Genomic DNA, 24,799 nt, shown 5'->3' with positions numbered 1-24,799 from the left:
ACTGAGAAGTCCAGAAAGGTTTCTCAGAGGAGGAGGTGACTCCTGAGCTACATGTGGTAGAAGGTGTGGAGGTATCCAAGAAGTGGGGCAGAGCTACTCCAGAAAGAACTGGCAGCATGGAAAAAGGCATGATGGTGGATTCTGGGTCTGAATTAAAGTGTTTTTATTCTCCTTCACAACCAATACATAAAGTGACTCTAATCCTGGGGAACGTAACTTCACCAGGAACCCACTAGGAAGCTCTCCACCCATCAGTGGAATTTCATTCATTTTTTATTTATTCACTTAAAATTTAAAGAATTATCACTCCACCATGAATAATAAGATAGTTAACACTTATTGGGCACCAACTATGTTCCAGTCACTTTGCATACATTATTTCATCTGATCCTTGCCACAAACCTACAAGCTGGGGACTATTAACTCTGTTTTATAGATGAATAAATGAGTTTCATTGCCATTAAGTGAGTTATCAAAGGTCACATAGCTATGATGTAAATGAAACAGAATTCAACCCCTTAGTCGATCTGTCCCCCAAACCCGGGCTCTTTTGAGGCCTCCACACTGCCTCATTCATCTATTCAAAAAAATATTTCTTGATTGCCTACTGTGTGCCCTCTGCTGAGGAAAACAGGTCCATAAACTGATAATTTTTAAATAAGAGTTTTTCTAAGAACTGCATTGTAGGAGGAAAGATGAGGATGCTCACCAGCCAACATCTGGGCAACCACCACATCCCAGTTCCAGAATACATCAAAATTACAGCTTTTTTTGATATATGACTGCAACTTGAAGTAAGACCCTCTCTGAAAATTGTCATATAGTCAGCAAGGAAGGAGGTCATTGTAAACTCAGGTAAGGGAAAACTGCTGAGGCTCAGCAGAGAAAGGAGATGTACCTTTTAGTTTTATGTTGGCAGACTTCAAAAAGGCAATTTGAAAGGAACACAGGTGACATTCATTCAAAGGGGTGCACAGGGTTTGCTGAGGAAGACATTAGGGACCTATCATCTTGTTGAGACATCAACCTTCTTTCTATAGCTCCTGATATGAGGCATGCTTTTGTGATGGAGGGCTGACTTTCTCACCCCTGCAGGCCAGTGCTATGCCAAGTAAGGCACTGTGCTTGGGTTCATGTGCAAAGGAAGGAAGCCCTCTGGTATTAATGACATGAAACAGGTATGGTAGATATTTGCTGCCTAGATTCAGAAACTCTTCCCATGTTTGAGGAATCTCCACTTAATGAATCCTAATGAGGGAAGGGGAGCAAAAATTCCTTCTTCATATTAATGGAAAATGCTAGGTACTTCCTTTTCCCAGCTCCTTTAGGCATGTGATGTTCTCATGTCAAACACGGACGTAGGAGCTCTGAAGCAAAAGGAAGGAGATAAGGGACCGCTCCTTCCCTCCTGGCAGCAGTAAATTACAGAAAAACCACATTCATGGTGAGAAAATAGCAGCAGTACAAACTGACTTCCAAGATTTAGTGGTGGCACCAGCAATTTTCTCCTCAGATCAGTTCTATGATGTGATTTGGGGCTCAGCTTTAAACCTGGCTCCTAGCCTTCACAACAAATCTGTTTCCCAACATTAATTTAGTAAACTCTTTCATGCTTAAGCAGCCAGAATCAGCCTCTGTTGATTACAGATATAAACCCTGTCAGTCCGAAGCATCCCTTAGCCTCTTCTTCTTGTAACATCACACCATTTCCAGAGGGGAAATGCCCTAACATCAAATTAAACCCAGGACCAAAAATCAATTTGCCTGTCATAGAGGCTCCCCAAGACCTTCCCCTCCACAGATACTCTTCATAATCAAACACCAAGCTAATCATGGTGTCCCTTTCCCCTGAACATAGTAATTACCCCAGGTATAACACTTGACCAAAGCTGGGCCCAGCAGTCTAGTTAGGAATTTTGTTTTTCATCTGAAACTAACAAAGAAACCTTGCACACCAGAGTACAAGAGTAACTTGGCTTATGAAATTTAAAGGATAAAATAACAAAATGCCATTGCCTTCCCACCACCACAAAGTAGCCTGGTCCTGTACATCTGACTTAAGGGTTCCTGCAGAACAGAAGAAAGGAGTCATAGGAATTTTAAGCTAGCATGTCTCTCAAATTTGACAAATGAAAAACACAACGCCTGCAGAAGGAAAACAACTTGCAACATGTCACACAACTTTTATAAACCGGAATGAAAATTCTCTCCATCTCCTGCCAACACTCCTGCACTCTTTCTATCCCCTAACATGTTTCAACTTTGTAGCACTAATTAGTACCTAATCTAATGTTATCTATATTTGCTAGAATGAAGGCTCTGAGAGCAGGGGTTTTCTGGTTTGTTCCCCACTATATCTTCGTGTATAAAACAGTATCCAATACAGTTCTTCCTACACAACTGGGACAGAAAGGCATCTATTAATAATTGATTTTATTCCAACAGAAATAGACTCTAGAATTGACCACTTCTATCTTGTCACCAAGCTAAAAACTATTTAGTTTTCTGGGTGTTAATCCCACAAGAATGATATTTCTATATTCAAGTCATATATCCCATGCCATATTTTGTATTTGCACTCTCTGGGCCTGGCAGCCCTGCCCAATACCTGGAGTAAGGAAATTTAATAGACTATAGAAAAGCATTTATTTCATTTAATCTATTGCCCTAATTGCTAGACAACCCAAGCGAATTCAATCCATTTGAGTTCAGGACCTGAACAACCTAAGATAATTCAATTCAATTGAATTCAATTCAAAGAGCATCTGCCCTGTGCCAGGTGTTGTACTAGGCATCCTTTGCAATTACCAAGAGGCCAAAAACACAGTCTCTGCCTTCAAGGAGCTTATTATGGTCTAGATGATTAAAAGATAAACATAAAGATACAAGGCAGTATGCAGTAAGTTACAATGGAGATATAAACAAATGTTTTGTATAGTTTCCAAAGTTCCTCTTGTTATTGACTTTTAGTTTTATTTCATTGTGTTCAGAGAAGATACTTGATATGATTTCAATTTTTTTGAATGTTTTAAGACTTGTTTTGTGAGCTAACATGTGGTCTATCCCCGAGAACGATCCATGTGCTGAGGAGAAGAATGTGTATTCTGCAGTCATTGGATAAAATGTTATATAAATATCTATTAGGTCCATTTGTTCTATAAGTCCAAATTAAGTACAATGTTCTTTGTTGATTTTCTGTCTGAATCTGGTCAGTGCTGAAAGTGGGGTGTTGAAGTCTCTAGCTATTGTTGTATTGGGGTCTATCTATCTCTTTACCTCTAATAATATTTCCTTTATTCACTCGGACTCACAGATAGATACGTGCTCATATATATCTGGGTGCTTCAGTGTTGGCTGCATATATATTTACAATTGTTATATCCTCTTGCTGAATTCACCACTTTATTACTATATAACAATCTTCTTTGTCTCTTTTTATAGTTTTTGTCTTGAAATCCATTTTATCTGATATAAGCATAGGTACTTCTGCTCTTTTTTGGTTTCCATTTACACAGAGTATCTTTTTCCATCCCTTTATTTTCAGTCTATGTGTGCCTTTATATGTGAAGTGTGTTTCTTGTAGGCAACCGATCGTTGAGTCTCATTTTTTTATCCATTCAGCTACTCTATGTTTCTTGATTGGAGAATTTAGTCCACTTACATTCAATGTTATTATTGATAAATATTGTACTGTCTGTGTCTTGAAAAGTTGTTGCAGTTTTTTTATCAGTTCATCTTTTCATCTTTCTACTTAGATATGAATAGTTCATACACCACAATTACAGTGTAATAATATTCTGTGTTTCTCCATGTACTTACTATTACCAGTAAGGTTCGTACCTTCAGATGACTTACTCCTGTCATGTTGTTATTTGTTTGCTGGTTGTTTTGCAGTCTTCTCTTCCTTCTTTCCTTTCTTCCTGTCTTCCTTTTAGTGAAGGTGATTTTCTCTGGTGGTATTTTTTTTATTTTTTGTGTATCTATTGCATGTTTTTTTTATTTGAGATTACCATGAAGCTTGCAAATAATATCTTATAATCCATTATTTTAAACTGAGGACAACTTAACACTGATTGCATAAACAAACAAGCAAAAAAACCATAATACAAACTCTACATTTTAACTTCATTTCCCCCAGTTTTAAGCCTTTTGTTTTTTCTATTTATATCTTATTGTACTATGTCTTGAAAAGTTGTTGTAGTTATTTTTTTGATCAGTTCATCTTTTCATCTTTCTACTTAGATATGAATAGTTCATACACCACAATTACAGTGTAATACTATTCTGTGGTTTTCTGCATACTTACTACTACCAGTAAGGTTTGTACCTTCAGATGACTTCTTATTGTTAAATAACATCCTTTTCTTAATCCTTTTCAGATTAAAGAACTCTGTTTAGCATTTCTTATAGGACAGACCTGGTGTTGATGAAATCCCTCAGCTTTTGTTTGCCTGAGAAAGTCTTAATTTCTGCTTTAAGTTTGAAGGATATTTTCACTGGACATACTATTCTAGGGTAAAAGTTTTTTTCCCTGAGCACTTTAAATACATCATGCCACTCTATCCTGGCCTATACAGTTTCCACTGAAAAGTCTGCTGCCAAACATATTGGAGCACAATTGTATGTTATTTGTTTCTTTTCTCTTGCTGATTTTAGGATCCTTTCTTTATCCTTGACATTTGGGAGTTTTATTATTAAATGCCTTGAGGTAGCCTTCTTTAGTTCAAATCTGCTTGGTATTCTTTAATCTTCTTATAATTGAATATTGATATCTCTTTCTAGGTTTGGAAAACTCTGTTATCATTGCTTCGAATAAACTTTCTACCCCTATCTCTTTCTCTACCTCCTCTTTAAGGCCAATAACTCTCAGATTTGCCCTTTTGAAGCTATTTTCTAGATTTTATAGGCATGCTCTATTCTTTTTTTTTCTTTCTTTCTTTTTTGAGACAGAGTCTCACTCTGTCACGTAGGCTGGAGTGCAGTGGTACAATCTCGACTCACTGCCATCTCCACCTTCCGGGTTCAAGCAATTCTCCTGCCTCAGCCTCCCAAGTAGCTGGGACTACAAGTGTAAGCCACCACACCCAGCTAATTTTTGTATTTTTAGTAGAGATGGGATTTCACCATGTTGGCCAGGCTGATCTCGAACTCCTGACCTCAAGTGATCTGCCCGCTTTGGTCCATTCTCTTTTATTCTTATTTCTTTCCTCTCCTCTGCCTGTGTATTTTCTAATACTCTCTCTTCAAGCTCACTAATTCTTTCTTCTGTTTGATCACTTCTGCTGTTAAGAGACCATGACGCATTCTTCAGTATGTCAATTGCATTTTCAACTCCAGAATTTCTGCTTGATTCTTTTTCACTATTTCCATCTTTTTGTTAAATTTATCTGATAGGATTCTGAATTCCTTCTCTGTGTTATCTCTAATTTCTTTGCATTTCTTCGGAACAGCTATTTTGACTTCTGTGTCTGAAAGGTCACATATTTCTGTCTCCTTGGAATTAGTCCTTAGTCTCTTATTTAGTTTGGTGAGGTCATGTTTTCCTAGATGGCCTTGATGCTTGTGGATGTTGTTTAGTGTCTGGGCATTGAAGAGTTATTTATTGTAGTCTTCACAGTTTGGGCTTCACAGATGTACCCATCCTTCTTCAGAAGGCTTTCCAGGTATTCAAAAGAAATTGGGTATTGTGATCTAAATTTTTAGTCACTGCAGCTGTATCTACTTTAGGGAACACCCCAAGCCCAGTAATGCTCAGACTCATAGAGATACCACCTTGGTGGTCTTAGGTAAGATCAAGAAGTGTTCTGTGGATTACCAGGCAGAGACTCTTGTTCTCTTCCCTTACTTTCTCCCAGACAAATGGAGTCTCTCTCTTTGTGCTGTGCTGCCTGGAGCTAGGGGAGGGTGACACAAGCACCCCTGTGGCTACCAACACTGAAACTACACTGGGTCAGACACAGCACTGGATCTTGCCCAGTAACTACTACCTGGCTACCACCTATGTTTGTTCAAGGCCATCTACAATCAGCAGGTGGGAAAGCCAGTGAGGCTTGTGTCCTTCCTTTCAGGGCATTGAGTTCTCCCAGACCCTCAGTGGGTCCAGAGATGCAGTCTGGTAGCCAGGGCCTGGAGTTGGAAACCTTAGAAATCTACCTGGTGCTCTACTCTACTGGCTGAGTTGGCACACAAATTGTAAGACAAAGTCCTTCCCACTTTCCCTCCCCTTTCCCTCCCACTCCCATGGGGAGTGGAGTCTCTCTCTGTGGCTGTCACCATTATAGGCCCATAGAGAGTACTGCCAGACTACCACCAATGTTCACTTAGGGCCCAACAGCTCTTCAGTCAGCTTCTGGTGAATGCTGCCAGGCATGACACTCACCCTTCGGGGCAGTGGGCTCCCCTCCGATCTGGGACAGGTCCAGAAATGCCATCTAAGAGCCAAGACCTAGAATCAGGGACCCCTGCAAAGCTTATTTGGTGCTCTACCCCACTGTGGCTGAGCTGGCACCTGGGTTGTAGGACAAAGTCCCCTTTACTCTTCCCTCTGCTTTTCTCAAGCGGAAGAAGTCTCTCCTCATAGCCACCACCTCTGGAAATGTGCTGGGTCACACTGGAAGCCAGCACATCTCAGAATCTCACCCGAGGCCCACAGCATGTATTAACAGGCTACTACTGCTGATTTTTCAGGGCCCAAGGGCTCTTGAGTCAGCAGGTGATTAATCCTGCCCAGATCTGGGTCCTTTCTTTCAAGGCAGCAGTTTCCCTTCTGGTGCAGGGTGTATCTAGCAATATCATCGGAGAGCTAGGGCCTAGAATGGGGGCCTCACAACTCTGTCCAATGCCCTATCCTCTTGTGGCTGAGCTGATATCCAAGTTGCAAGACAAAGTCCTCTTTACTCCTCCCTCTCCTCTCCTCAAGTGGAAGAAAGGAGTCTCTTTTGGAGCAGCAAGCTGCACTACCTGAGGTTGGGGGAGGAGTGGTAAAGCATTCTCTTGGCTGCCCTCTCTGGTGTCTCACTAGGTTGCATGTCCCCCAGATCCACTGGCTCTGAGCCCAGCACATGACTAGGACTTGTCTAGGACTTGCAGTCCTTGTGGCCTAAACTGCCTTTTAAGTTTATTTAGGACCCCAGAGCCCTTTACCCAGTAGTGGCATGGCTTGTCAAAACTCAAGTTCTGATTGCTGAGATGGGTAATGCCCCTCTTGCTAGGGCCTGCCTATGCTTCCTCCGTGGACATCAGCTGAGTTCAGCTTGGTGTTGCTTTCTACTGTGACAGCACAGCACTGAGTTTCAATGGAAAGCCCCTCAGTCACTGCATTGTCCTCCCACAAGCATACATATTCTCTCTTCATGCCATGCGGCTGTTGCCAGAAAGATGGGAGTGAGGTGGTGTCAGTAATTCAAGGCTGTCTTTCCTACCCTCTTCAATGCCTCTTTCAGTGATATGAAGTTAAAACTAGGTACTGTGATCACTCACCTGATTTTTTGTTCTTATGAAGGTGCTTTTTTGTATGGATAGTTGTTAAGTTTGGTGTTCCTACTGCAGGGACAATCGGTGGAGGCTTCTACTCAGCCATCTCACTCTGCCTCCCTCCTAAAAAAAAAAAGGTTTTGCAAGTAATGAAAGAAAAATGAAAAATGTGGAATGCTTCACAGAACTACAAACTAATCACATTAGTGCCCATTGCTGGCACTCTAAAAATGTAAAGTTATTATTTAGCCCAACTGAAGAAAAATGTCCAGTATGGATCAAAAATGTACAAATGTCTGATGTAAAGTCACTGGGTGTTGAACTAAGCAGCAGCCTGAAAAAAAAATCACTGTCTACTGCTACACCTAGGAAATGTAGCCTCCACTCTTCTCCCAGTAGACTGCTAGGGTTTCCAGGTCACTGCACTTAGCCCACTGAAGAGAAGAGAAACAAAAACACTCCAACAACCAATTATCTCTCCTTGTTTTTATTGCACCAAAAAGCAGCCTTAATCTCCTTGCCCCTTTGTAACCTTCCTTTTCATGCAGATGAGAGAGAGACAGAGAGAGAGAGAGAAAGGAAGGAAGGAAGGAAGGAAGGAAGGAAGGAAGGAAGGAAGGAAGGAAGGAGGGAGGGAAGGAGGGAGGGAGGGAGGGAAGGAGGGAGAGAGGGAGGGAGAATGGGAATTTATAAAGACTTTATAAAGAGGTAAGAAAATCTCTCCAATGTATCTCTCAAAGACCTATTACAGGACCTTTCTTCTATCTCTTTGTTGACATTCTGGTTTTCTTGTACTGGCATCCAGGATACTTTCCTTGGACCCACTTTCTTAGACATTTCTATAAAGGAACAGTCTTCCAGCTCCTCTGTATGAGAGGAAATTGAAGCCTATGAAAGGTAAGGGCCATGCTCAAGGTCTAGAGTGAGTGGGGCAGAGTTAAAACAACATCTGGGTTTCCTAACTGCACCTCCATGTTCTTTCAATTTTACCAGTCCACATCATAAAGGGAGATCAAGATGTATTGTTAGGTTTGATCCTGTTTCTTAATTTCCAACATCAGTCTTCTAATAGCCATCATCTTATATTTTTCTATGAATTACCTTGGAAAGGAGTGGGGAAGACCACATATTTTCCATTTCTACAGCCCTGCCCTGGAACACACACAAGCCAGTACTAAGAATCACCTGTGAGAAGCCAAATAGAAAGTCAGCAAAACTGTTAGAACCACTGGCTATTTGATGAATAGCTTGATGGTAGTGATTCCCTCCTCAAGTAGGGGACAACAAATGGGTAACTTGTTCCCCATATTCATGTAGATAATAGCTCCAGCTTTGGCTAATATGTCCCTCCCTAATAAGGGTGTGGGACTTTCAGGCATAACAAGAAAGGCACGCGAAAAGACCAAAGTCTCCCAATTACAACTGAGGAAGTGGGAGAAATACCTGGTTACAAGTTGTCCCAGGATTCCTAGGATGGTAACGGACCTTGAGGACAGCTGTCCAGGGCAGGAGATTAACACTGAGAAGGCCATGCCAGTGTCCAGGAGGAAGTCAATTTCCTGGCCCTCAATGGTTAAACATAACCGGGGTTCAGTGAGGGTGATGACATGAGCTGGTGCTTACCCCAGGCACCCTCAGTTCTGTTGTTGGATCATCCAGTTGGGGGCTTCTGGCCCAAAGAAACTTTGCCTTCTGGGGCAGTGCGCCTTCCAGTGACTGCCTTGGCATAGTGGACATGGGCAAGGGGGCAGCTTCTTTCTCTTTGAACAATGTTTTTTAAGGTGTCCTTGCAAACCACACTGATAACAACCCCTGCCAGGTGATTGGCCTGCTCCATTTTCTGTCCTCTCTGAACCACCAAGGTTTCTTTGTCTGAGGGCCATGACTAAGGCTGCGGCCTTTCTCTGATTTCACTTTTCCTTTTCAGCCTATTCCTCTTGGTCCCTATTATAGAACACTGAGGTTGCCAGGTTTAATAATGCCTCCAGATTTTGTTCAGGGCCCAGGGCTCGCTTTTGGAACTTTCTCCTGATATCTGTGCCTGATTGGGTAATAAGCTTATCTTTTAGGATCAATTGACCCTTGAGTGAGTAAGGTGACAGGGGAGTATATTTTCCTAAGGCCTGTCATAGCCACTCGAGGAAGGCAGAAGAATTTTCTTCCTTTCCCTAAGTTATCGCGGACATCATCGAATAATTCATGGGCTTTTTCCTATTTCTCCTTAGTCCTTCTAGAACACAGGTCAGCAGATGTTTACGAATCCAGTCCCCATGATCTGAGTCTAGGTCCCAGTGGGGATGCATACTGGCAACAGCTTGCTCACTGGTAGGGAATTTGTCCCTTTCTTCAGCTGTCATTCTATCATTTACTTGACTAAGATACCACATATCTCCAAATTCTCAGGCTGCAGCTAAAGCCGCTTTCTTTTCATTAAAGGCCATAGTTTGATCTAACAATAGCATGACATCTCTCCAAGTGAGGTCGAAGATTTGCCCTAGACCCTGTAGGGAATCTATATACCTATCAGGATCATCTGAAAACTTCCCCAGGTCTACCTTGATCTGCTTTAAATCAGAGAGGGAGAAGGGGACATGTACCCGGGTTGGGCTAAATTTCCCTCCCCCTACAGCTTGAAGGGGACATAATTGATAGCCCAGGGGTTTTTGTGGTCCCTTGGAGATTTCTTTACTTATTTCCTCTGGGTGGGGGAGATTAAAGGAGGCTCATCATTAATAGGAAGGGGAGCTGTAGAAAGGCTAGGATATGGAGGTAAGCTGAGAGGTCCTTCTGTGGGATATAGATTGCAAACTATGCATTGTTGTGGATTATCTTTCAATGAAAAGAAGGCTTGGACATAAGGTATTTCACTCCATTTGCCTTCCCTCTTACAGAAAAGGTCAAGCTGCAGGATAGTATTGTAATTTATACTTCCCTCAGGTGGCCATTTTTCCCCATCAGAGAGAGAATACTGGGGCCAGGCCACGGTGCAGAAAAAAATGAGCCGCTTCTTTTTCAAGGTTTGTGGGTCAAATTGGCCCCAGTGGCTTCGGATGCATTTCAAGGGTGAGCCTGTTGATGCCTGAGTGTTTCCCATCTGAAAGAAAAAAATGCCCATGGTTTTGATCTGTTTGTTTTCCCCCCTGAGCAAGAAACTGCAATGGTCCCTGGACCCTGCTGATTAGAATAGTTGTGCTCACTGATGCAGCAGCAGATCCCCCTCTTGCCCAAGAACCCGTAACAGTCCCTGGACCCTGCTGATCAGAATAGTTGCACTCACCAGTGCAGCAGCAGAAACACCAGTTTTCCTCCTAGACCACAAAGAGGACCGACGAAGGTCGGATTTAGTGGCCCTTACCAACACATTCTTGAAAACCTGCACCCTTGCCTTTCCTCTTAGACCACAAACAGGACAGAAAAATTGGATTTAGTAGCCCTTACCGATGAATTCTTGAAACCTGTTAGAGTCCTAAGCATTTTCCCCTGTTAGTACTGGGACCTTACCTTTGTCCTATAAAACAATATGCCTCAAAATGGAGCAGAGGACCATACCATGAGGGAGGGAAGAGACCTCCAGGGTTGGAGGAGTGACGCCTTTTGTCCACACTTCTCATCATATGAATAGGAAGGATATAATTTCTGAGGGTTCCCATATTCTAGCTTCAGGAATAGCCTTTGTTAGGCCTGCTAGTCTGAGAAGGGATCCTGAAATTCCAGATAGTCCCCCGCGAGAGGGCTTTGGGCAAAAATTATATCTTTCTAATTGGTGATCCCAGGTGCCTAAAGAAGGGAACAGAGTCCCAAAATTTATTCTAGAAATCATTCTTATAGGAGAAACTAGAAGAGCACCAGAGACAGGAGTGGTTTTTAGAAGCACGACTAGTCTCAGAGGGGAGAGGCAGAAGGAAGTTTGTCTGACAGGCATTAGGACCCAGGAGGCAAGGGTCAGGATAGATAGGACAGATGAGCAAGTCTCACTTGGGTGATGTAACTTTAAGAGTTCCACTCATGGCTGCAGGGTCAACCAACATTTTGTCGGGACCCCAGAGCTGAATGGCTTTCCTCTCTATTGACCCTCAGCTCAGCCCAGAAGTACAGGAAAAGCAGAAGCTGGTTCCAGGCAAACCAATGCTTCCAGCTCCGAAGAATCAGGGGTTGTTAGCCCTTTCTCAGAAAGCCAGACACCCATGTCTTCAGTCCGGCAGCCGCACTAGTCACTTTTAACTGGCTGACAGGTGTCCGGTGTTTAGCCTCCAAATTCTAAGGAAAAATAGGACAGAATAGCAAGTGAAAGGGGTCTGATGGTACTCACCACGTGGCGATACCCCAGATGAGCCCCCAAGATGTGTCTGGAGTTGGTTCCTTCTGGTGGGTTCATCGTCTCACTGACTTCAAGAATGAAGCCATGGACCTCCACGGTGAGTGTTACAGCCCTTAAAGGTGGCACAGACCCAAAGAGTGAGCAGCAGCAATATTTATTGTGAAGATTGAAAGAACAAATCTTCCACAGTGTGGAAGGGGACCCAAGCGGGTTGCCACTGCTGGCTGCGTTGGCCAGATTTTATTACCTTATTTGTCCCCTCCCATGTCCTGTTTCTGTCCTATCAGAATGCCCTTTTTCCAATCCTCCCTGTGATTGGCTACTCTTAGACTCCTGCTGATTGGTCCATTTTATAAAGTGCTGATTGGTCCATTTTACAGAGTGCTGATTGGTCCATTTTACAGGGTGCTGATTGGTACATTTTACACAGTGCTGATTGGTACATTTTACAAACCTCTTGCTAGCTACAGAGCACTGATAGGTGCATTTTTACAGAGTGCTGATTGGTGCATTTTACAAACCTCTTGCTAGCTACAGAGTGCTGATTGGCACATTTTACTATCCCCTTGTAAGACAGAAAAGTTCTCCAAGTCCCCACTAGACCCAGGAAGTCCAGCTGGCTCTTCACCTATCAGTAGCAGTGGCAACTCAGACAATACACCCTGCCTATTTCTTCTGCAAGGAGCACAGCAGAAAAGTCAAAGAGGCAAGCCCTAAGATTTGACTTATATTTATCTGAGAATGATGAGGTAATATGTCTCTTGCTAACTACTTTTTAGATATAGGAGGAAGATAGAGCAGGCATCTCTTTGTCACTTGCTTCTTGGAAAGCCCAGCATGAAGTACAGTATTCCAATAATAGAGAGCCATATTCTTGTCCAGTTCTGTCCAGAGTCTTATACATGCATATTTATTGTGCTCATAAAAGTTTAAAACTCTCTTGGGCACTTGGCAGTGACCATTACCCAATACAGAGCCTCTATTTTTAGGGAGTTTACAGTGTGGCACGTTATATCCCTTCAATTGGAACTAGATATTTGTTAATGGGAATTAAACAACTCCTCTCTTTCCAAACATGATTACAACCCACGTGTGGTCTGAATCTTAAGGACTACACTTTGGAATTCATGGACAAAATCTACATTTATTACTGACTCAACCTGCCCAAAAATATATGCCAAATTTCAATTTAATTGTGTCTCTACCCTGCCTAAAAACTTTCGATGACACAGATTTGCCCAAGGATAAATATAAAACTCTTTAGCATTGAGTTCTGAGCCTTTAATAATGTGATGACAGATGAAGAGATCTGCCATCTCCAGCTCTGCTCAGAAGCACGGTTGGTCTTCACATCACTAATCATTAAACTATTATGTAGTAGGTGGTCAATAAATATTTTATGCAAATGAATTGCAAAGTGGGATAAAATTAGCACAGTGGTTAAAAACATGGGCTTCCTCTTCACTTACAGTATGTATACTTTTCCGTGTACATATTTCATTTCAATTTAAAAAGTTTTTTTAATGGGTTCTCAAGCTACTTTGGGTAAAAATCTCTGTTTTGCCACTTTCTGGTAATTACACTGAGCAAGTCACTTCATACTTCATCTCTCTAAGATTCACCTGTAAAGAGGAGACATTATATTACCCAGTATTGTGGTGAGGATTTCATGAGATACACGTGAAGTACTTAGCACAGTGCTGAATACACAATAAGAGCTTAACAAATACTTGTTACAGTTCATATAAATGAATGCATGTCAATTTCCATCTAAACTCTGGACATTTCTTCCACTAATTGAGCACATGCTATATTCAACAACCATGTTACATATTGTTCCAGCAACGTATTGGTTAAACCCCTACTGATAGCTTGAGTCCCTTCTAACATCTGCTGTACAAGTAATAATATTTTTCTCTCTTGGGAAAAAATAGATAGAAAACTGTAATTGTTGTCTCTTTTCCTGAAGTAAGGCAAAGATGTCTCTACGCAGCTTTCCCAGAGGGAAATATTGCATTGTATAACAGATGGAATAGATAATGCTGGCAAATTCACGTGAAGAGTCTATCTGGAACAGCTGCTATTAAACTTCAGTTTCCACCTTAATCACTATTATAGGTTTAATTGTGTTCCTCAATAAAATGTTGAAGTCCTAATCCCCAGTACCTATGAATCTGACTTTACAGAAATAGGAGTTAACAATGATCAAGTTAAGATGAGGTCATTAGAGTGGCTCCTCATCCAATATGACTAGTATCTTTATAAAAAGGGGAAATTTGGATACAAAGAGAAAAGACAATGTGAAGACACAGAAAAAAGGGGCCATGTGACTGGAATGAGGCATCTACAAGACAAAGAACACCAAGGATTGCCAACAACACCAGAATCCCAGAGAGGAAAAAAGGATCCCCTAGAGCCTTTGGAAGAAGCATGGCCTTGCAGACACCTATATTTCAGACTTCTAGCCTCCAGAACTATGAGGTGAATCTCTTCTGTTTTAACCAGTTTGGGTACCTTTTTACTGAAGCCCTAACAAACTAATGCAATTACCGTTACCAATACCCCATTTGGGGCTGGCAATCTGCAGTGATTTAAAACCTCCTGTAGCATACGGCCATCATGTAGGGCTCGTGCAAACGGCATGCTCAAGAGTGAGGCTAAATGACAAACTGTCTGCTTTTTAAATAAACAGTATAGTGTCAGGCATTAAGGACTAGCTGCAGTGAGATGAACTATCAAACTTCAGCACTGCAAAAGTGCCATTAAAAGAATTACTCAGCAAGAGAGTTTTCCTTGAGAGGTTTTTAATTAAAAGCTTCTAAATTAAAGAGGTTCTAAAATGATGTAGAACATGGATTTTCAAAAAGAATGAGACAAATGCCAAGTATTTAGATGTGGGAGAGGTGAGAATGGAATACAACAGGGGTTGGCAAACTATGGCCTGCAGACCAAATCTGCCCACCACCCCATCTGTTTTTGTAAAGTTCACTGGAACACAATATGCTCATTTATTTACATATTGTCTATGGCTGTTTTTGTGCTACAACAGTAAAGTCAAGTCATCCTTACAGAGACCATAGGGACTGCAAAGCCTAAAATATTTACTATCTGGCTCATTACATAAAAAGTTGGCTGAACCCTAGAGTAGAAAAATGATCTACATCAATGCTTCTCAAACTTTAGTGGGTACAAGAATCACCTGGAGGCCTTGTTAAAATTCAGATTGCTGAGTGCCCTAGATTTTCTGACTCAAAATATCTGGGGGTAGAGCCTGAGCATTTGTATTTCTAACAAGTTCCAATGGCCACACTTTGAGAACCACTGCTTTAAGTTTATGCTGACCAATGCACCAATTTAAGCATGATATAAGACAGGAGTGGGGAATAAGGAAGGGCAGTTACTTTTAAAATTGCATTTGATTTTGAAAAATGAACACAGTTGGAAGATTTACACTATTGATTTAAAACTTCCTAGTAAGCAACAGTAATCAAGACAGTGTAGTATTGTCACCAATAACAGACAATAGATCAATGAAACAGAATAGAGAGTCTGGGATTAAACCATCACATATATAGTGAACTAAACTTTGACAAGGTGAAAAGATAATTCAGTGAAAAAAGAATTGTCAACAAATGATGATGGAACAGTTGGATATCCATAAAAAAAATTAGCTTTGATTCATTCCTTGCACCTTATATTTAGTATAAAAGGGAGAATAGCCAGCTTTCTCTTCACGGTTTGTAGGAAAAATAAACCCAGAAGGAGATGAAGTCAGGCACTATTGCATGAACTATATGTAAACATTTTTATAAGATGGAAAAGTTGAAAAAGTTTGAAGAAGGTGGCAACGTAGTACTCTACGCCATTCACCCAAACTCTGAATTCACATCAGAAGAATACTGCTGAGACTCTAACACGAAGACTTCAACAGAATCTTAATCTCAAATTCAAATTTTGTTAAAAAGAATTATTCTAGCATGAAGGGTTGTTGAATTTTGTCAAAGGCCTTTTCTGCATCTATTGAGATAATCATGTGGTTTTTGTCTTTGGTTCTGTTTATATGCTGGATTACATTTATTGATTTGTGTATGTTGAACCAGCCTTGCATCCCAGGGATGAAGCCCACTTGGTCATGGTGTATAAGCTTTTTCATGTGCTGCTGGATTTGGTTTGCCAGTATTTTATTGAGAATTTTTGCATCAATGTTCATCAAGGATATTGGTCTTAAATTCTCTTTTTTGGTTATGTCTCTGCCAGGCTTTGGTATCAGGACGATGCTGGCCTCATAAAATGTGTTAGGGAGGATTCCCTCTTTTTCTATTGATTGGAATAGTTTCAGAAGGAATGGTACCAGTTCCTCCTTGTACCTCTGGTAGAATTCGGCTGTGAATCCATCAGGTCCTGGACTCTTTTTGGTTGGTAAGCTATTGATTATTGCCACAATTTCAGAGCCTGTTATTGGTCTGTTCAGAGATTCAACTTCTTCCTGGTTTAGTCTTGGGGACATGGATGAAACTGGAAAACATCATTCTCAGTAAACTATCGCAAGGACAAAAAAAACAAACACTGCATGTTCTTACTCATAGGTGGGAATTGAACAATGGGAACTCATGGACACAGGAAGGGGAACATCACACTCCAGGGACTGTTGTGGGGTGGGGGGAGGGGGGAGGGACAGCATTAGAAGATATACCTAATGCTAAATGACGAGTTAATGGGTGCAGCAAACCAACATGGCACATGGATACATATGTAACAAACCTGCACATTGTGCACATGTACCCTAACACCTAAAGTATAATAATAAAATAAAATAAAAAAAAGAAAAAAATTATTCAATGCCCTTAAGGAGAGAGGATACTTTATGGCTGAATAAACACCTTGCTCCTTATAACAGTTTTTCACCCCCATCATGCAGAATTTTGCTAACTACTAAGGATTTTGCCACCATCAGCAGCAAAGAGTATTGCAGATGCTCTGCGATCTATTCCAGGATTCTCTAATACACAAGGAAATCCCCTCATCATGCATTTGACAGAATGTTGGTCAGCACACATGAGTCTATAAGTAGGTCTCCAGAACAGGAGATAAATCAAAAAGGAAAGGGTAAATTAACTTTTTGAGGTGTTGGTTAGCTGACAGACTTAAGTTTCACAGATGTGTCTACCTGGGCCAAACAAACCCAAGAGTCATCTGAATCATTCAGGCCAAATGATTACATCTAAATTAGACCAGACAATTATGTCAAAAATAAATTAATAGTTTTTATTGTTTACATGCCTGGACACTGAAATACAAGTGTCTCTATTCTTAGGAGAATCTGAATGTAGATGAGAAAATAGATAACCTTCTGATATGGAAGCACAAAGAGACAGTACTCAACATTGCCCTGGCCCAAAAGGCTTCAAACTGACAGCAAGTTTTAAAGAATGGCTGATGTTCCAGGTAAATGGGCTTGTGAGGTGGGGAGGAAATGGAGCTGTGGGCTGGAAAGCACATGCTACACACAGTAACAGCATGTTCAGAGGTAAGAAAAAGCATGAGCTAAGTTCAGGAAGAAGCAAGTTCTTCCATATACCTGAAACATCAGGTACCAGAAGGTGTAGAGAGGAATGAGACAGTAGTCCAACCATGATATCCTTCTGTGCCAGTCAGAGGAAAGCATACTCTACCCTTTGAGGCACCTTTAAATCACTTTTAAGAAGTGATGCTATCAAATCTATGTTTTAGAAAGATCACATTGAAGGGAATATGACGGGTTGAATGTGGCAAGAATTGAGGCAGAGAGACTGGTTAGAAAGTTTCTGTAGGAAACAGACTTCAAATAAGACAGTAGCCGATGCAAGTAGGGGGATGGAATGAAAAATACTTAAATAAAATCTTGATTTTATTTCAAATATTTAGAAAATTCAATTAGCAATACATAGAAGTTGATTGGACTTTGCAGACAAAAGGAAAGAGGAGTTATTAAAGATGACTCCCAGATTTCTGTTTTGGGGAAACTGAGTGAATAGTGGTGTCAGTCCCACAATTAAAAATACAGCAGAGACATGCAGAAAATATGATAAGCTTGATTTTAGACACATTGAGTTTTTAATGTCTATAAAATTTACACATGTGCTTTCCAGGTATTCACTAAAAACTAGGACCTAAAATCCAGCTGATAATAGTAGCACACTTTTTTGAGTCCCAGGCATTCTTCTGAGAACTTTCCTTATACAACTCATTTAAATCTTCACAGCAACTCTAGGAGAAAGGTAAGACTATTAGCTCTGCTTTACAGATGAGGAAAGTGAGATTCAGATGGGGTTAAGTTACTTGCCTAAGGACACACAGCTAAAAATAAGTTTCATATGTTTGTTGGCTGCAGAAATGTCTTCTTTTGAGAAGTGTCTGTTCATATCCTTTGCCCACTTTTTGATGGGGTTGTTTTTTGTTTTTTGGGTTTTTTTCTTGTAAATTTGTTTAACTTCCTTGTAGATTCCGGATATTAGCCCTTTGTCAGATTGATAGATTTCAAAAATTTTCTCCCATTGTGTAGATTGCCTGTTCACTCTGATGATAGTTTCTTTTGCTGTGCTCTTTAGTTTAATTAGACCCCATTTGTCAATTTTGGTTTTCGTTGCCATTGCTTTTGGTATTTTAGTCATGAAGTCTTTGCCCATGCCTATGTTTTGAATGGTATTGCCTCAGTTTTCTTCTAGGGTTTCTATGGTTTTAAGTCTTAAGTCTTTAATCCATCTTGAGTTAATTTCTGTATAAGGTGTAAGGAAGGGGTCCAGTTTGTTTTCCACATAAGGCTAGCTGGTTTTCCCAGCACGATTTATTAAATAGGGAATCATTTCCCCATTGCTTATTATCGTCAGATTTGTCAAAGATCAGAGGGTTGTATATGTGTGGTGTTATTTCTGAGGCCTCTCTTCTGTTACATTGGTCTATATATCTCTTTTGGTACCAGTACCACACTGTTTTGATTACTGTAGCCTTGTAGCATAGTTTGAAGTCACATCACAGGTCATTAGAGAAATGCAAATCAAAACCACAATGAGATACCATCTAATGCCAATTAGAATGGTGATCATTAAAATATCAGGAAACAACAGATGCTGGAGGGGATGTAGAGAAATAGGAACACTTTTACACTGTGGGTGGGAGTGTAAATTAGTTCAACCATTGTGGAAGACAGTGTGGCAATTCCTCAAGGATCTAGAACAGAAATACCATTTGACCAAGCAATCCCATTAATGGGTATATACCCAAAGGGCTATAAATCATTCTGCTATAAAGACACATGCATATGTATGTTTATTCACAATAGCAAAGACTTGGAACCAATCCAAATGCCCATCAATGATAGACTGGATTAAAAAAATGTGGCACATATACACCATAGAATACTATGCAGCCATAAAAAAGGATGAGTTCATGTGCTTTACATGCACATGGATGAAGCTGGAAACCATCATTTTCAGCAAACTAACACAGGAACAGAAAATCAAACACTGCATGTCCTCACTCATAAGTGGGAGTTGAATAATAAGAACACATGGACACAGGGAGGGGAACATCACACACAAGGGCCTGTCAGGGGGTGGAGTGCTAGGGGAGGGATAATATTAGGAGAAATACCTAATGTAAGTGACAGGTTGATGGGTGTGGCAAACCACCATGGCAGGTGTATACCTATGTAACAAACCTGCACGTTCTGCAAATGTATCTGCACATGATTTACCCAGAATCATGTAATTAGCTAGTATTAGCTAGGATTAAATTATGGTTACCCAGGCCAAGCACGGTGGCTCAGGCCTGTAATCCCAGCACTTCAGGAGGCTGAGGCAGGCAGATCATGAGGTCAGGAGATCAAGAGCATCCTGGCTAACATGGTGAAACCCTGTCTCTACTAAAAATACCAAAAATTAGCCAGGCATGGTGGCAGGCACCTGTAGTCCCACCTACTCGGGAGGCTGAGGCAGGAGAACGGCATGACCCCAGGAGGCGGAGCTTGCAGTGAGCCAAGATCGTGCCACTGCACTCCAGCCTGGGCGACAGAGCGAGACTCCGTCTCAAAAAAAAAAAATCATGGTTACCCAGTTTGGAAATTAAACTTGGAATCCGGCCAGGGACAGTGGCTCATGCCTGTTATCCCAGCACTTTGGGAGGCCAAGGCAAGCAAATCACTTGAACTCAGGAGTTCAAAACCAGCCTGGGCAACATGGCAAAACCCCCACCTCTACTAAAAACACACACACGGGGGACGTTCCAAGATGGCCGAATAGGAACAGTTCCAATCTGCAGCTCCCAGCCTGATCAATGCAGAAGACAGGTGATTTCTGCATTTCCACTGAGGTACCTGGTTCATCTCACATGGACTGGTTGGTCAGTGGGTGCAGCCCATGGAGGGTGAGCCAAAGCAGGGTGGGGCATCGCCTAACCCAGGAAGCACAATGGGTTGGGGGATTTCTCTTTCTTAGCCAAAGGAAGCCGTGACAGATTACATGGAAAAATGGGACACTCCCACTCAAATAGTGTGCTGTTCCCAAGGTCTTAGCAACCAGCAGACAAGGTGATTCTCTCCCATGCCTGGCTTGGCAGCTCCCACACCCACGGAGCCTTGCTCACTGCTAGCGCAGCAGTCTGAGATCAATCTGCCAGAAGGCAGCCTGGCTGGGGGAGGGGCATCTGCCATTGCCAAGGCTTCAGTAGGTAAACAAAGCAGGCCGGAAGCTCGAACTGGGTGGGGCCCACCACAGCTCAACAAGGCCTACTACCTCTAGACTCCAACTCTGTGGGCAGGGCATAGCTGAACAAAAGACAGCAGACAACTTCTGCAGATTTAAACGTCCCTGTCTGACAGTTCCAAAGACAGCAGTGGCATTTGAGCTCCCAGCATGGCATTTGAGCTCTGAGAATGGACAGACTGCCTCCTCAAGTGGGCCCCTGACCCCCGTGTAGCCTAACTGGGAGACACCTCCCAGTAGGGGTCGACAGACACCTCATACAAGCAGCTGCCCCTCTGAGATGAAACTTCCAGAGGAAGGATCAGGCAGCAATATTTGCATTCTGCTGCGTCTGCTGGTGATACCCAGGCAAACAGGGTCTGGAGTGGAACTCCAGCAAACTCCAACAGACCTGAAACTGAGGGACCTGACTGTCAGAAGGAAAACTAACAAACAAAAAGGAATAGCATCAACATCAACAAAAAGTTCATCTATGCCAAAACCCCATCTGTAGGTGACCAACATCAAAGACCAAAGGTAGATAAAACCACAAAGATGGGGAGAAACCAGAGCAGAAAAGCTCAAAATTCTAAAAATCAGAGCATCTTTTCTTCTCCAAAGAACCACAGCTCCTCGCCAGCAGTGGGAAAAGGTGGACAGAGAATGACTTTGACAGGATCACAGAACTAGCCTACAGAAGGTCAGTAATAACAAATTTCTCCGAGCTAAAGGAGGATGTTCAAACCCATCACAAGGAAGCTAAAAACCTGGAAAAAAATTAGACAAATGGCTAGCTAGAATAAACAGTGTAGAGAAGACCTTAAACGACCTGGTGGAGCTCAAAACCATGGCACGAGAACTTCTGACACATGCATAAGCTTCAATAGCCGATTTGATAAAGCCAAAGAAAGGGTATCAGTGATTGAAGAATAAATTAATGAAATAAGCAAGAAAACAAGGTTAGAGAAAAAAGAGTAAAAAGAAATGAACAAAGCCTCCAAGAAGTATGGGACTATGTGAAAAGACCAAATCTACATTTGATTGGTGTACCTGAAAGTGATGGGGAGAGTGGAACCAAGATGGAAAGCACTCTTCAGGATATTATCCAGGAGAACTTTCCCAACCCAGGAAGGCAGGCCAACATTAAAATTCAGGAAATACAGAGAACACCACAAAGATAATCCTCGAGAAGAGCAACCGCAAGACACATAATTGTCAGATTCACCAAGGTTGAAACGAAGGAAAAAGTATTAAGGGCAGCCAGAAAGAAAGGTCGAGTTACCCACAAAGGGAAGCCCAAGACTAACAGTGGATCTCTTGGCAGAAACCCTACAAGCCAGAAGAGAGTGGGGGCCAATATTCAACATTCTTAAAGAAAAGAATTTCCAAACCAGAATTTCATATCCAGCCAAACTAAGCTTCATAATTGAAGGAGAAATAAAATCGAAGAAACCCTTTACAGACAAGCAAATGCTGAGAGATTTTGTCACCACCAGGCCTGCCTTACAATAGCTCCTGAAGGAAGCACTAAACATGGAAAGGAACAACCAGTACCAGCCACTGAAAAAACAGGCCAAATTGTAAAGACCATCGATGATAGAAAGAAACTGCATCAATTAACGGGCAAAACAACCAGTGAACTTCATAATGAGATGATAACATTCACACATAACAACATTAACCTTAAATGTAAATGGGCTAAATGCCCCCATTACAAGACACAGACTGGCAAATTGGATAAAGAGTCAAGACCCATCGGTGTGCTGTATTCAGGAGACCCATCTTATGTGCAAAAACACACATAGGTTCGAAATAAAGGGATAGAGGAAGATCTACCAAGCAACTGGAAAGCATGAAAAAGCAGGGGTTGCAATCCTCATCTCTGATAAAACAGACTTTAAATCAACAAAGGTCAAAAGAGACAAAGAAGGCCATTACATAATGGCAAAGGGATAAATTCAACAAGAAGAGCTAAATATCCTATATATATATATGCACCCAATACAGGAGCACTCAGATTCATAAAGCAAGTCTTTAGAGACCTACAAATAGACTCAGACTCCCACACAATAAAAATGGGAGACTTTAATACCCCACTGTCAATATTAGACAGATCAATGGGACAGAAGCTTAACAAGGATATCCAGAACCTGAACTCAGCTCTGCAACAAGCAGACCCAACAGATATCTACAGAACTCTAAAGACCAAATCAACAGAATAGATATTCTTCTCAGTACCACATCACAGTTATTCTAAAGTTGACCACATAATTGGAAGTAAAGCACTCCTCAGCAAATGTAAAAGAAAAATCACAACCAACTGTCTCTCAGACCACAGTGCAATCAAATTAGAACTCAGGATTAAGAAACTCACTCAAAACCGCACAACTACATGGAAACTGAACAACTTGCTCCTGAATGACTACTGGGTACATAATGAAATGAAGGCAGAAATAAAGATGCTCTTTGAAACCAATGAGAACAAAGACACAATGTACCAGAATCTCTGGGACACATTTAAAGAAGTGTGTAGAGGGAAATTTAGAGCACTAAATGCCCACAAGAGAAAGTAGGAAAGATCTAAAATCCACACCCTAATATCATAATTAAAAGAACTAGAGAAGCAAGAGCAAACAAATTCAAAAGCTAGCAGAAGACAAGAAATAACTAAGATCAGAGCAGAAGTGAAGGAGATAGAGACACAAAAAACCATTCAAAAAAATCAATGAATCCAGGAGCTGTTTTTTGAAAAGATCAACAAAATTGATAGACCACTAGCAAGACTAATAAAGAAGAAAAGAGAAAAGAATCAAATAGATGAAATAAAAAATGATAAAGAAGATATCACCACCAATCCCACAGAAATACAAACTACCATCAGAGAATACTATAAACACCTCTATGCAAATAAACTAGAAAATCTAGAAAAAATGGATAAATTCCTGGACACATACACCTGCTGAAGACTAAACCAGGAAGAAGTAGAATCTCTGAATAGACCAATAATGGGCTCTGAAATTGACGCAATAATTAACAGCCTGCCAACCAAAAAAAGTCCAGGACCAGACGGATTCACAGCCGAATTCTACCAGAGGTACAAAGAGGAGCTGCTACCATTCCTTCTGGAACTATTCCAATGAATAGAAAAAGAGGGAATCCTCGCTAACACATTTTATGAGGCCAACATCATCCTGATACCAAAGCCTGGCAGAGACACAACAAAAAAAGAGAATTTTATACCAATATCCCTGATGACCATCGATACGAAAATCCTCAATAAAATACTGGCAAACCAAATCCAGCAGCACATCAAAAGCTTATCCACCATGATCAAGCGGGCTTCATCCCTGGGATGCAAGGCTGGTTCAACATATGCAAATGAATAAATGTAATCCATCAATAAACCGAAACAATGACAAAAACCACATGATTATCTCAATAGATGCAGAAAAGGCCTTTGACAAAATTCAACAGCCCTTCATGCTAAAAACTCTCAATTAACTAGGTATTGATAGAATGTATCTCAAAACAATAAGAGCTATTTATGACATACCCACAGCCAATATCATATTGAATGGGCAAAAACTGGAAGCATTCCCTTTGAAAACTGGCACAAGACAGGGCTGCGCTCTCTCACCACTCCTATTCAACACGGTGTTGGAAGTTCTGGCCAGGGCAATCAGGCAAGAGAAACAAACAAAGGGTATTCAGTTAGGAAATGAGGAAGCCAAATTGTCTCTGTTTGCATATGACATGATTGTATATTTAGAAAATCCCATAGTCTCAGCCCAAAATCTCCTTAAGCTGATAAGCAACTTCAGCAAAGTCTCAGGATACAAAATCAATGTGCAAAAATCACAAGCATTCCTATACACCATTAATAGACAAACAGAGAGCCAAATCATGAATGAACTCACATTCACAATTGCTACAAAGAGAATAAAATATCCAGGAATTCAACTCACAAGGGATGTGATGGACCTCTTCAAGGAGAACTACAAACCACTGCTCAATGAAATAAAAGAGAGCACAAACAAATGAAAGAATATTCTATGCTCATAGATAGGAAGAATCAATATCGTGAAAATGGCCACACTGCCCAAGGTAATTTATAGATTCAGTGCCATCCCCATCAAGCTACCAATGACTTTCTTCACAGAATTGGAAAAAACTACTTTAAAGTTCATATGGAATCAAAAAAGAGCCCAAATTGCCAAGACAATCCTAAGCAAAAGAACAAAGCTGGAGGCATCACGCTACCTGATTTCAAACTATACTACAAGGCTACAGT

Source organism: Nomascus leucogenys, chromosome 21, assembly GCF_006542625.1.
Source record: "Nomascus leucogenys isolate Asia chromosome 21, Asia_NLE_v1, whole genome shotgun sequence".
Lineage (NCBI taxonomy): Eukaryota > Metazoa > Chordata > Mammalia > Primates > Hylobatidae > Nomascus > Nomascus leucogenys.
This window is presented reverse-complemented; position numbering follows the sequence as displayed.